The following is a 15,440-nucleotide window of genomic DNA, read 5'->3' as shown; positions in this document are numbered from 1 at the left end:
AAAAGGTCCCCCATCACGCTGCAAGCTTCACCTCTTAGCCCTAACTAAGAGGTTCAGCCGGACATGGATGGGCTGGATCTCTTAAAAACAAAATAAACAAATTAAAATAAAAATAAAAGGAAAAAGGAAAAAAAACAAAACTCTCTTCACGCGTCAAAGGATGTCTCCAAATTTCCCTCTAAAAAGCTCCCCATTTCATTTGAGCCGTGGGGGCCGAAGTTAAAGCGTATCTGGACAGCGGGTGGGCCCCAAATCAGGGTTTTATGGGCTGATCTATTAGTTCAGCCACTTTCACGAGGATCCAATGGCTGAAATTTGACGTGTACGGTTAGTTTTTGGTCCTCGAGCCATGAAGACCTCTAGATATTGCCCTACCATATCAGAAAAGATACTAAGCACTGGCTGACTTTCAGGCCGCTTGGGCTTCAGTTTCTCAATTTTCGCGGATCCCTGGCATGTAATTCCATTGATCTTGGTCCCCTGGAGTCCGTCCCTTGCCTTGGTGCATTCTGAACGTTAAATCAATACTTTTAGCATCCCGATCCAGTCTCAACTCGCAATTCCACCTTGCAACACAAACATGATTAAAATGGGATATTCAACGGTACCATGTTTATAAATCCAAGCAATAACTGGGTCTGATATGCAATATTCGACCCTCAACAAGCATTTTCAGATACCAGGCGGGCCCCAAATCACTAACTTATGGGCTGATCTGTCCGTTGGGCCACTTCCAGAGGGATCCAATGGCTGAAATTTGACGTGTACGGTTAGTTTTTGGTCCTCGAGCCATGTATACAGTTTTGAGCTGAACAGATGATGGAAACCCAGTGATCTTGCATTCTGGCTGACTTTCAGGCCGATTTTCGCAGATCCCTAGCGTGTAATTCCATCGATCTTGGTCCCCTAGAGTCCTTCCCTTGCCTTTAGTGTCATCAGAGCGTTAAATCCATGCTTTAAGCTCCCTTTTCAGTCCATGCTCGTGAATACACTCTGCATCACAAACATGATTTAAGCGGGCCATTAAACGGTATCATGTTCGTAAATCTAAGCAATAACTGGGGTCTAATATGTAATATTTGACCCTCAACACATGCCCATTTCCACGCACTCGCGGTCAATTCACTTAACTTCACTGTCATTTCTATGCATTTCACGGTCATTCCCGGCGATTCCGTGTTCATTCACGGTCAATTCGACACACTTCACGGCCATTTCCATGCACTTTGTGGTCAATTCACTTCAGTTCACCGTCATTTTCATGCATTTCACAGTCATTCCCGACGATTCCGTGTTCATTCACAGTCAATTCGACGCACTTCATGATCAATTCACTTCACTTCGCGGCCATGTCCACGCACTTTGCGGTCAATTCACTTCACTTCACCATCATTTCCATGCATTTCACGGTCATTCCCGGTGATTCCGTGTTCATTCACAATCAATTCGACGCACTTCACGGTCAATTCACTTCACTTCACAGCCATTTTCACGCACTTCGTGCCACGCCCCAAACCCAGAAATTGGATTCATAGGAATCCCGATCGCCGAATCAGGTGCCAACAGCCTCCGTAGTACCTCATTCTCGGCTCCTAACGTCCATACATCATATTCCGATCCTGGGATCCTATAAGGAGGATTTATTTTTTTCTTTTCCAATGTACATTTAACTAGTTATAAGCATAACCACAAGATTACTCAATTCACAAGGCAACATCAACAACACATATCTACTAATATGATCATTTGAGTACAATGCTGAAAGGAAAATACATAAATCGAAAATCAAGCTCCAAAAGACCACTGCACGCTCCAAGCTCAACACTGCTGCAACCTAACATCACCTGCATGCATCTATCGTGCATAAGCTTATAGAAAGCTTAGAGGGTGGTGTAAGTGTGTGCACAAGGTAAGTGCCAAGTATTCAATACAATGTCATCATCATACAGTACCGAAAATACTGGTAATCCATAAATCGTACAATATCGGAATAAACAGAAACATTGACAAGATCATGAATTATCAGAGTAAGCAGAAATACTGACAAGATCATAAATCATACGATAACAGAGTAAGCGAAAATACAGACAAGTCAATGAGTCAATCAATATCAGAATACGCAATATAGGACAGCTATGCAAATGAGGAGTCATAAAGAGCCAAATATCAGATGCCGAGGATGCGATGCAATATGCAATTCCTAATGAGTTCACGAATAGCGTCAGCAGTATCTAGACCATATAAATGCAGAAACACAGTAACCCAAAATGTCATATGCCGCGGATGTAATACAATATACGGTGCGAATGGAATGACCATGCTGGAGTGTGAAGTCGGGATGATAGTACATAGTGTTGCAGGCTATGGGGTCCATCACAAGGGACTTCTATCCAAACTAGTCTCATACCTAAATTTGGATAGTCAGACTCGATGTGGTAAACTCCTGATCTCAGGTTAGTCGCGCGCCCCAACCGAAATCCTGGCCATTATGAAGGTACACGTGATAAATAGTTGCACACCACCAGCCCGAGTGGATAGTGAATGAATGAATGAATAAATGAGTATGTAACTCCTGCTTAATAAATCCACATATCTGTACGATTCCTCTCTGGAATTATTACCGGGATCTATTACACCTACGCTAGCTTGCCGCCCTATCCGAGCGCACAACTGGGTAAGTGGAAGAGACCTCACTATCCGCCTGCTAATATCGAGCCCGACTCGTCGATAGCGGACACATTCCTCAAGCTAGTCAAACTCAACTTAGACATTGCCCCCTCACTCAAGCGGGTAAGGTCACACCGCCTCCCAACCGACCACGACATAGTGGGAGACGCAGCCTACTGGTATACGGCCCTCATGCGCTCATATATATCCACTCGGTCTCGACGTTAGGGCGTCTCCTGACCACGGAGGTTTAAGAATTTCACCCAGGGACATTTATGGCACCCGTATGTTAGAACCAAACATTTTCGGTGTCCCATCTAGCCATCCACGATATGTCTGTGGAGGCTACGACCCTGATGTCGCTAGGGCGTATAGTAATCACAATACACAATGCAAGATGCATGAGTCATACAATCCAGTCATGCATCAATCCTGGGCATACCGTGCACTCATGTGAGATAACCTCCGCCTATCAGGGAGTCTCATAACAATCTGCCCAATGACATATGCAATGATCAACCACATCTCATAACAAACATGCAGATGATGTGTATGGGCATATATCATGATGCTATACTTTCACATACTCATAACCGGTATCAGTAACCGGCATCAACAATTGATCTCGATAATGTAGACATTTAACCAACATTGCTCCCAAGGAGTGGCACATATAGAGCCAAACATAAGTGGGCTCATAGCCTCACACAATGGCCCAATATAAGTCGCATTGGGCCTTACCAAATGGGCCGAAAATATATCACAATGGGCCACGACATATGGGCCATAAATACATAATAGGTGGGCCTCGAATATACATCACGTGTGGGCCTTGCACATGCAGCAAGTGGGTCTACTCATCACAGTTGGGCCTACCGGCAGTCCAGCCAAAGGACAACCTGGATAACATACACATCACGGTGGGGCGCATCATTGAACCACACCAATGGGCCTTATATACAACAAGTGAGCCGCATTAATGGTCCGCACCAATGGGCCTTGTATCCATCAAATGGTCCGCAATACATGGATCGGAAATATATCTCAATGGGCCTCACTATATGGGCCATAAACACATTACGTCAGGCCTTGCCCATGGGCCTCGAATACATCACAATGGGCCACAACCTGTAACGCCCTGAAATTCGGGGGTTGAGCATAACTCAGCTCCCGAGTTCCAAAACATCACTTATGCAACATATTTGATGATGGGTGTATGTTGTCTGTATTAGTGCATAAAACATGGAATATATTAAGCCAAAGTGCAGATATAATTCAGGGATAAGTGAAGAAAGCAAGCGGAAGACTTAAAGAAATATATGTGTGTACATGTGCGAATCCCTGAAATATATATACATATCAGGTCGTAATGTAAGTGTTACTATTAAAATTACAAGTATCAAATTACATCATTTAGTTCCCAAAAGAAATCCCAGCATCCCGCGCATCAGAACGAGGCTCACTAGAACCCGACTAAAAACTGCATAAAAGAGAAAGCAGCCTCATCATCATTAAAGTCTGGCTCCGCCTCGCAGGCTATGCCATCATCTAAACCTACAATAGGGTCTGGTTGGTGTACACAACACCGCCCCAGAACGTGGGAGTGAGTGATCAACTCAGTGGAACAATAAAGCAAATGTTAACATGTTATCAGTTCAATCAAGCAGTAATGATAAAGTAGAACAATTAAACATGTCCTAAGTACTCTTGTTAATGCAAGGATGTATGAAGAATGATGTGTGCCCTTACGCGTACACCCTCAGCATCTTTATCTTACGTTACGCATGACATCGCCTCAAAGTGCGCCACGTCTATAAAGCACATCCAAATGCGGTGCATGAACATGATTACCAAGTTGTTATTAGTCCTTTTCATACAGCAGGATTGGGAAGCTAAGATACCTTCCTCATATCACCATCCAAACAGTGATCCATTCTAGGGTCGTCAGTCCTAGACATCTCATACGATCATATAGTTGTAGGTCGTTGCAAAGGGCTCGACACCAATCAATGCACGCCTATCATACCTTCGTTACTATACTAAGGCTCGTCACCTCAATGCAGTATCCAGGCATGCTTGAGGTCACTATAAAGGGCTCGTCACCAATCAATGTAGGTCGACAGCACGAATATAGTGTCCCATACCACCATAATCGGCTCACGAGTTTGGTTGCTCACTGGTCACTACGGGGAGGCTCGTCACCCCAGCGTAGGCCGACAGCTCGACCACGGTGTCCCATACCACCATGTCTGGCTCATGAGTCTTAACGGATCAATGTACCATGGTTAATAGGATTTCATTGGTAAGTTTGGTACCCTAAATTCAAGCAGTAGCGTCCATACATAGTGAACATACATTGGACAATCGGGTTACTTGACGAACTCGACTAGCATGAGCATACGTTGGGTTGAATGACATAGAGTGCGCAAACACTCCGCATGGCCAAACCACTGCCGACAACTCTAATACGACTCAGGTTCGTCTAATCATGTCTTACATGGTGAAAGTAATCTCAGCCACGAACTTAGGGTCGATTACCGATTTCCTGGACTAACTCATAGTCCCACACACATTCCACTACAACAGATATTCGTATCTACAATTTATAATAGTAATGGAACAACAACTCAAATCATGTAGTACGTAAGCATTTGAAGAATATCAACTTAACATGGAATTTCACATAAGTAAGACTTGAAATTAAACAACAAGGAATGTAACTTGCATGAAGGAAATCATACACACTAGTGGGAGAGTTGAGAATCACTTCTCAACGCCCATACTAGGTGGATATATCACACCTTAGATCATTCAGACATTTCTACAAACACTTAGAATACATAATATAACATACATGACGTATGTTGAAATATACACATTTGGACAATCCCTTTTACCAAGGAGTTGCCGCACATACAATTAGCATAAGTACACGACAGATAATCATGGCAATCACATGTTCATATTTCATACGCATACGGTACTTTATACATACACAGAATACACAAATCTCAATGTAACACATGCATATCAGGAACGCAACATAAACATAACATTTGGCGTGTGAAATCTCATTCATAGCAAGAATAAACCATTCACTAACATTGAGAGCCTTGAAAATCATAACATATACGATTAAAGTCCGCACCTTAATCCAGAAAAGAACATCGAACTGATTTCAGACGATAAGTCTTCGTCAACGGCGACAGGATAACTTAAAGCAAGAATAGAAATGAGCTGCAACAACACAAAGACTATCTAAGCTCTAACACAGATTAGGGTTAGGTTAACTTACCCAAGGATGAACTCAGAATTGTCGGAATAACGATTCTAAAGTAAAGGTTTAAGGATGAAGAAGAACAGAAAAGAATCTAAGATGATTCACCAACTTCTCTCTCACTCTCTCTCTTTTCCCTCTCTCTTTCTAAGCTAAGGTTAGGAAATTCGTATGGAAAAGAGAGCTAGGGTTTTAAGGTTTATAAATAGGCCTAACATTGATGAAAATAACCCCAGAGCCAAGGTATACTTAGGGTATAACCAAAACAAGCCTCTCTCGATCCAACGAAGCACTTCCGGTGGGTTGATTACCACAAAAGGTCAGACTTAAGCTCTTTGACCATGGATCTAGGTCAAGCTGAGTTTTCGTACCAACCGGATCTTCAGATCAGCCGTGGCGGACCAAACTCAAAACAATGGTCACCGAATCTCGATCAGGTCCACAAGCACAAGGACATGCCTGGGCCACCTTTCCTGATCAGAGGGCGAAATTGGGTCAAAATCCAATGGTCAGATAGCTTAAAATTGTCGCGCAAGCGACACGACTCAGATTTCATAAAATCTCATTAAATTTTCAACCGTTCTCACACTCTTCACTCCGGACTCAATCAAATCGACCCAGAACATCATATGGACTTGATTTTTGAAGTGATGGTCAAGCCCAACATGGTGACCGCAACAGCCTAAGATCATCGCTATCGGACTTTCGACGCGCGGTCCAGGTCCGATCCAGAACTTTCAAAAATTCTCAAGAACAACTGGATTTAGCAATGAATCCCAGATTTCAAAGTAACATAACGCTAACCATTCTACAGGTTTAGAGTCATACAGATCAAATTTAGAGTGATTGATGCAAATTTCACAAGCAATCGAGTATAGCGCTAATTACCCCAAAAAGCTTCTAAGGAAAACAAAGGTAGTACTCGGGTCTTGGCACAAAATTTTTCGGGTCATTACACAACCCATGGGCTTCAAACACACAATAAGTGGGCCTTACACATGGGCCTATATACTTCACAGGTGGGCCCTGCACATGGTCCTCAAATATACATCATGATGGGGCTCATGGATGGACCACACCAATGGGCCTCAAGTGGGCTTGGACCACACCACAAATCATTTAAATGGTTGTAGGTGTAACATGTGTATCACTGTACACTATTATTCCATGGGGCACATGGCCCACTAATGATGATCAGCACTGCTCAAACATTGACTAGGTAAATCAGCACCATCCAAATGTTTACCATGTAAATCAGCACCATCCAGCCATTGTCCCTCAAAATCAACACCGTCCAAATATTGTTTGGTACCGTCCAGCACCATCTGGATGATATGGATGGAATAAATACATCATGGTGGGGTCCCACAGAATCTGGTGACGTCAAAACAGGTGGGCTCTGCACATGGGCCTCATCATATCAAGTTGGGCCGCATCAATGGGCGGCACCGATGGGTCTCATAAAACAACAAGTGGGCCTCAAATATACATTACAGGTGGGTCCTATCACATGGTCGAGCGGTGTGGATGAATCACATCCATCAAGATGGGACCAGTATAAGGAAGACGTGGACATAAAATACATACATCATGGTGGAGTCCTCATCACCGTCCAAACACGTCCAGCACCGTCTAGATCATCTAGACGGTGTGGATGAACAAATACATCATGGTGGTCCTTGCACAGCAGCACAACAGATGGACGGCTGGGTGTGCACCTACATCAATACAAGGTGGGCCCCACACGCTACTGATGAGGGTCGAATATTGCATATTAGATCCCAATTATTACCTGATTTTACGTACATGATACTGTTTAACGCCCTGCTTTAATCATGTTTGTGATGCAAGGTGTATTTAGGAGCATGGACTACAAAAGGGTGCTAAAAGCATGGATTTAACGCTCATAATTCACCAAGGCAAGGGACGGACCCCAGGGGACCAAGATCGACGGATTTACACGCCAGTGATCCAAAAATTTTGAGAAATTGAAGCTCAAGTGGCCTGAAAGTCAGCCAGAATGCTTGATCACAGGGTTTCCACCATCCGTTCAGCTTGAAACTTTATATATGGCCCGATGACCACAAATTAGCCGTACACGTCAAAATTCATCCCTTGGATCAGTGTATAAGTGACCCGATGGGCAAGATCAGACAATAACCATTAAGAAAGTATCTTGGACATCCTTGGGCGATCGGGACCCAAACTGAACCGATGGAAAGAGCACGAAAAATGGTGGATATTCGCCAAATTTCACTTCTTTTGGATGGTGTAGCAGGGAGGAACGAATGACAGACTATTCTAGAAGGGAGAGTGGCAAATTTGTAAATAAGCAAAATTTCATATGCATGCATGTAAAGGATAACAGAGGGTTGCTTCAACGGTGGGTAGTGCCTCATCACAGGTGGATAGTGTGGCCCACATAGAGTTCGGATTTACTTCATACTTTGACCCATGGGCTTACACGTTACTGAGAAAATGATGAACGGAGTAGATCCCCGAGAATATCATCAGAAGTGGGCCCCACCTATTTTATTTTTTTTGAATAAAGCATCCAAACAGTTCCTTTCTGGAGCAAAACATCCAATGACGGACGTGCTTACTACTGGGTTTTGACAGTGGGCCCCACCCATCATCACTTTTCATGATCTGGACCGTCCAAGGTGTCCCATGGGGTGGCAGCAACCCATGCCTAGGTGGCAGAATTGTAAAAGATCGCGAAGATTGGTTTTCAGCTGTTCAAACTAGGACGGACGGACGCTACCATGGTGGGGTCCACGTCTAATGGGTGGACGATTTAGATATAAAATATATACATTTATTGGGTGGCCCATTACAGCCCCATCCTAATAAGTTCAGCACCATCCAGATATGTCTGGACGGTGAAGGATATAACACATGCTTCATCAGGGTCCACCATCCTGAGGGACGGTTTGGATAATACACCTGCGTCAGGTGGGGCCACGTCCAGTGGATGGACGGTTATGATATAACAATACCTCGTGGTGAGGCCCACGTGTTGACGTCCGAGCACAGTAGCACCTTGCTGCTGCTCGTCCATCAGATGGACGGTCTGGACAAAACATATACATTATGGTGTGGGTCCCACTATAACGTTTAGTTTCCATCCCATCCGCTGATAGGGTCACACAGACCTTAATAAAGGTCAAAAAACAAATATCATAAGCATCCAAAACTTTTGGGACCCAAAAACAAAGGTTTCGAGGGTAGGCATTCAACCCCTACTACTTTGAAATGTGGACCACCTAAGTCCCATGTATGGCTGATTTTTGGGGTGATCCACTAATTAAAGGGGACCCATCGGGTGCATGGTGTGGATGTTCAACACACATCATGGTGAGGTCTGTAGTGAGGCCCACCATCCCACCTAAGTCCAACAGCGAACGCTGCAACGTCCTCTGGACGTTGGACGTCAGCAGAAGGAAGCCCCACACTAACATATTTTTATAAATTTTAGTTTTTCTGAGGTTTTTCTTAGGTGGGGCCCGCATCAGAAGAATCCACCCCACCCATTAGATTTTACAGCCCATAAAAGATCAAACAAGCCCAATATTGAGCATATTTCGGTGTATAGAAACATCAGGGTAGATTCCAATGGTAACAACACTATTTTCTATGCTATGGCCCGCCAGATAGTCGAATTGCCTTCATCTTTCGGCTCAACGCCTAAAATGATTCAAGGAATGGAATGGACGATGTGGATTAAATCCATACATCAAGGTGGGGCCTGCATGAGTGGCCCACCTAAAATCTCAAATAAAGTTGATATATATATTTTTTTTCACGTGTAGACGCCTGTCTGTTCAAGCTTCACTGAAGCACGTCTAGCGTCCAGAGACGCTGGACGGATGACGTGAATTATCTCATCAACGTGGGTCCCACATGGACGGCCCACTTGATTTGGATCAATCCAATATTTGTGTTTTCTTCTCACCATACGGTAGGGCCCACATGGCTTGCACGGCCATGGGGTTCATTTGATGGACGGTTTGGATACCACATACAATCATTAAATGGGCCACAAATAAAGGAAGGAGAGAGAGAAACACCCAACTCTAGATCAACTCCTTCCACCAACGTAATCTAGAGCTCCAAAGGACGAACTTTCGCGGTTAAGATTGTTTTTGGAGGGTGGGGATGAGAGATAGGAAGTGGGCCACACAAAGCCTCTCATGGAGTTTTGCTTAGATGTGGGTTGCTCCCATGGGAGTTTCTTGGAATGATGAGAGAGAAAATGGGAGAGAAAGAAGTGGTGAGGTGGAGTGATGGGATGAGAGGGATGGTGAGTAATGTAAGGGGGTACTTTGTTGTAAGAAAAGTTGACTTTAGGGGAGGGGTGGTTGTACTTGGGGATGGGGTGTGAGGTGATGGGAGTACTTTGATTGATTGATGGATTGATGTGACATTTCGTAAAGATTCTCTAGGAATTACAACGTACGGTATTTTTTTCGAATTGAACGCGGGCCCACATCTCCTGGCCCGGGTATCGCCTTGGCGTGCGAGACTCGTCGTTGGAACTGCAGCGACAGCACGTTTGCAAGGGTACAAGTCTCGGGTTGAGTTGACTCTGGAATAAAGGACACATCTAAGGATCGCGCACAAATGCTAATAACAGATTGCGGGTCGCTAGAATTCGACCAGAATGACCGCGGAAGCCTACGGAACAGTATAGTATAGGATACGGGTCTTACACTTCGCGGTCAATTCACTTCACTTCACCATCATTTCCATGCATTTCACGGTCATTCCTGGCGATTCCGTGTTCATTCACGGTCAATTCGACGCACTTCACGATCAATTCACTTCACTTCACGGCCATTTCCACGCACTTCGCGGTCAATTCACTTCACTTCACCATCATTTCCATGCATTTCACGGTCATTCCCGACAATTCTGTGTTCATTCACAGTTAATTCGATTCATTCGATGTTGATCACACTGGATTTCATTCCATAATTCTATTCGATTCCATTCGATGATGATTCCATTCATTTCCATCCGATGATGATTCCATTCGATTCCGTTCAATGATTATTCCATTCGAGTCCATTCACTCACCGTCATTTCCATGCATTTCACGGTCATTCCGACCTATTCCGTCACGGTCAATTTGACGCACTTCACGGTCAATTCACTTCACTTCACGTACATTTCACGCACTTGCGGTCAATTCACTTCACTTCACCATCATTTCCATGCATTTCACGGTCATTCCGCCTATTCCGTGTTGATTACGGTCATTTCGCACTTCACGGTCAATTCATTCACTTCACGGCCATTTCACGCATTGCGGTCAATTCACTTCACTTCACCATCATTTCCATGCATTTCACCGTCATTTCCATGCGATGGAAATGAGGATGACATTCACAGTGAATGACGCGACTTCGCGTGGAAATGCCTTCACTCAGTGCATAGTGAATTCACACGTGAAGTGCATCAATTCACGTGAATGAACATCACCGAATTTCCATGAAATGCATGGAAATGACGGATGAAGTTAAGTGAATTGACCCAATGCGTGGAAATGGCCGTGAAGTGAAGTGAATTGACCGTGAAGTGCATCAAAATGACCGAAACGGAATCGCCGGAATGACCATGAAATGCATGGAAATGACGATGAAGTTAAGTGAATTGACCGCGAAGCAGGGAAATGGCCGTGAAGTGAAGTGAATTGACCTGAATGCAATTGACCGTGAATGAACACGGAATCGTCGAGAATGACCGTGAAATGCATGGAAATGACGGTGAAGTGAAGTGAATTGACCGCGAAGTGCGTGGAAATGGCCGTGAAGTGAAGTGAATTGACCGTGAAGTGCGTTGAATTGACCGTGAATGAACATGGAATCACCGGGAATGACCGTGAAATGCATGGAAATGACGGTGAAGTGAAGTGAATTGACCGCGAAGTGCGTGGAAATGGCCGTGAAGTGAATTGACCGTGAAGTGCGTCGAATTGACCATGAATCAACACAGAAGGCGGGAATGACCGTGAAATGCATGGAAATGACGGTGAAGTGAAGTGAATTGACCGCGAAGTATGTGGAAATGGTCGTGAAGTGAAGTGAATTGACCGTGAAGTGCATCGAATTCACCGTGAATGAACACGGAATCACCGGGAATGACGGTGAAATGCATGGAAATGACGGTGAAGTGAAGTGGATTGACCGCGAAGTGCGTGGAAATGGCCTTGAAGTGAAGTGAATTGACTGTGAAGTGCGTCGAATTGACCGTGAATGAACACGGAATCGTCAGGAATGACCGTGAAATGCATGGAAATGACGGTGAAGTTAAGTGAATTGACCGTGAAGTGCGTGGAAATGGCCGTGAAGTGAAGTGAATTGACCGTGAAGTGCGTCAAATTGACCGTGAATGAACACAGAATCGTCGGGAATGACCGTGAAATGCATGGAAATGATGGTGAAGTGAAGTGAATTGACCACGAAGTGCGTGGAAATGGTCGTGAAGTGAAGGGAATTGACCGTGAAGTGCATGGAAATGACCGTGAAGTGAAGGAAATTGACTGTGAAGTGCATGGAAATGACCGTGAAGTGAAGAGAATTGACCGTGAAGTGCATGGAAATGATCGTGAATCTAAACGGAATCGCCGGAAACGACCATGAAATGCATGAAAGTGACCGTGAAGTGAAGCGAATTGACCGTGAAATGCATGGAAATGACCGTGAAGTGAAGAGAATTGACTGTGAAGTGCATGGAAATGACCGTGAATCTAAACATAATCGCTGGAAATGATCGTGAAATGCATGAAAATGACCCTAGAGTGAAGTGAATTGGCCGTGAAATGCATGGAAATGACCGTGAAGTGAAGGCAATTACCGTGAAATGCATGAAAATGACTATGAATCAAAACGGAATCGCTGGGATTGACCGTGAAATGCATGGAATTGATTGCGAAGTAAATGAAATGAACGAAATTGATCGCGAACTGATTGAAATTGACCGCAAAGTGAATGAAATGGATTTTCGACCATCGACTTGATGGAATCTTGAAAAATAACCAGGTTGGTTAGCTAAAGTAGCTTCTCCTACCCCAAATCATATAGGGTACGTTAAGTAACTAATTTTGGTTTAGAAGATATTCTTGTTAAATGAATAAAGAAAGAAATGAAAAAAAAAAAGAGAGAGAAATTTTTTTTTATATGCTTATATATACATATTTATATAAATATGTATTAGAGAAAATTGTAGGTAGAATAAAGTTCTCCATGTAAAAAAATTAAAAAAATAAAAAATAAAATAAATTTCATAGGCTGGCACAGACTACAGTTATGGCTATGGTTATAATCCGTAGCTATTGGTCATCTCACCTATCGAAAATTGCAAGATTTTTGAGGCAAACTCGCTGGACAGTTCTGGACCTTTTTCGATTAATCAAAAGATCTTCGATGCATATCGAAAGACATATCGAAAGACCTCGCTAGACAGTTCTTGACCTTTTTCGATTAATCGAAAGATCTTCGATGCATATCGAAAGACATATCGAAAGACCTTGCTGGACAGTTTTGGACCTTTTTCGATTAATCGAAAGATCTTCGATGCATATCGAAAGGCATATCGAAAGACCTTCTATACATATAAAAAGACATACCGAAATGGCAGGGGCTATTACTATGGCTATGGTGATAATCCGTAGCCATAGAAAACGTCGTAGCCATAGGTTCCTTTATTTATTTATTATTATTATTTTTTTATTTTTTGCTGTTGTAATCCCCACCACTTTTTTTTGGGTCCTATTACAAGGTATGTGTTATATCTAAACCGTCACAAACTCGTACTAAGGCTTGAGAGGAAAAATAAGACAGATCTAGCTATCAAGTGGACCACACTGTAAATGGCTTTGGAGGATTGAAGGTTAGCTATCAAGTAGACCACACTGTAAATGGCTTTGGAGGATTGAACGTCTACCATTGAAACCATTTCAGGGGTCACAGAAGTTTTGGATCATTATGAAATTTGTTTTTCCTCTTCATCCAGGTCTTTGTGACCTTATGAATAAATTGGATGGAAAATAAATCTTATGGTGGGCCCTACAAAAGTTTCAACGGTGAAAATCAATTTTCTGCTGCTCTTTGTGGTGTGGTCCAGTTGATCTTTGGATACGAATTTTTTGGTTTTTTTGGATAATGTCCGAAATGATCTCTAAATATGGATGAACGTTATGGATATAATAAATACATAGCTGTGGGGCCCACGAAGGTTGATCTCTTTTGAACCGTTCGTATAAATCGGAGTTTGAGGGGCGTCAGCGCTCGTCTTCGAGCACCAGCCGATCCGAATGAAGGAAAAAGCAGGGGCATTTTCGACCTTTGGGAATGCGTCCGTACAGTTGGGGCTTATTCTTGGAAGGTAAAATGAGGTCATAAATGGGTCGTACAGTCGGAAATTTCTCCTTGTCATGTATTAGTAGAAGTGCTGTGACCGGGCTTGGACAAATCAGCCGGCCCCTTGACAACCTAATTGAAAATTGGCCCATCATCTGAGATTCCGGATTCCGTACATGTGAGCTCGTGGTTTAATGACCCAGATCGTTTTATCCATGGACCTCACATTGGATGGCAGATGTTCCCAAAGACCCTCATTTGAAAGATCCTAGCCATCCAATTCTGTAAAAAAAAATTTCTTTTTTTGGCCTTTTCTTCCGTCCCATTTATTAGCTTTCCATTATTAGCCAAGAATCAAAGGGTCAGGATCTTCCATCACCGGGATTGCTCGAGTGCTCGCTCGGAAGGTAGGTAGGGCCCAACGTGATGTTTGTGAGAAATCCACTCCGCTCCATCTGTTTTGTCAGACCATGTTAGAACTTGAGCTAAAAAGATCCGGAACTCAAGCGGGCCACAGGACGGGAAAAAGTGGGTAGGGAAATGCCTACCGTTGAAATTACCCTGAGCTCCACCATGATGTTCATATGCCATCTATACCGTTCATAGGGTTATTCCTATTGGGATGAACTGAAAATATAAAAATGTTAGCCTGATCCAAAATGTCTATGGTCCTACAAATGATTCAACGGTGGATGTTCTGGTCTCACTATTTTATGTCGATGCGGCCCACTTGACTCTTAAATCTGCCTCATTTTTGGGCTTATACCCTAACACTATCCGGCAAAATGGATGGATGGGGGTAGATTTCTTGCAAACATTACAATGGGCCTACTTCAAATCTTTGAAACTTAGTGACATAGGCCATCCATGACAAGGTCCATAGGAGCAATTGTCTAGATTACTCACCCTTGGATCCCCCAACTAAGGCTAAAAAAGTATTGAGAATAACGCATGTTATATCCAAACCGTTCATCTGTTTTGTAACCTTATTTTATGGCATGGGCCTAAAAATGAGGCAAATCCAAAACTTATGTGGCCCCAAAGAAATTTTCAACGATAGGTGTTCAATCCCCACTGCTTTCTGTGGTGGGGTCCACTTGAGCTTTAGATCTACCTAATTTTTTGGCTCATGC

The sequence above is a fragment of the Magnolia sinica genome, chromosome 4 (genome assembly GCF_029962835.1).
Source record: "Magnolia sinica isolate HGM2019 chromosome 4, MsV1, whole genome shotgun sequence".
NCBI lineage: Eukaryota > Viridiplantae > Streptophyta > Magnoliopsida > Magnoliales > Magnoliaceae > Magnolia > Magnolia sinica.
Note: the sequence above shows the minus strand (reverse complement) of the source record.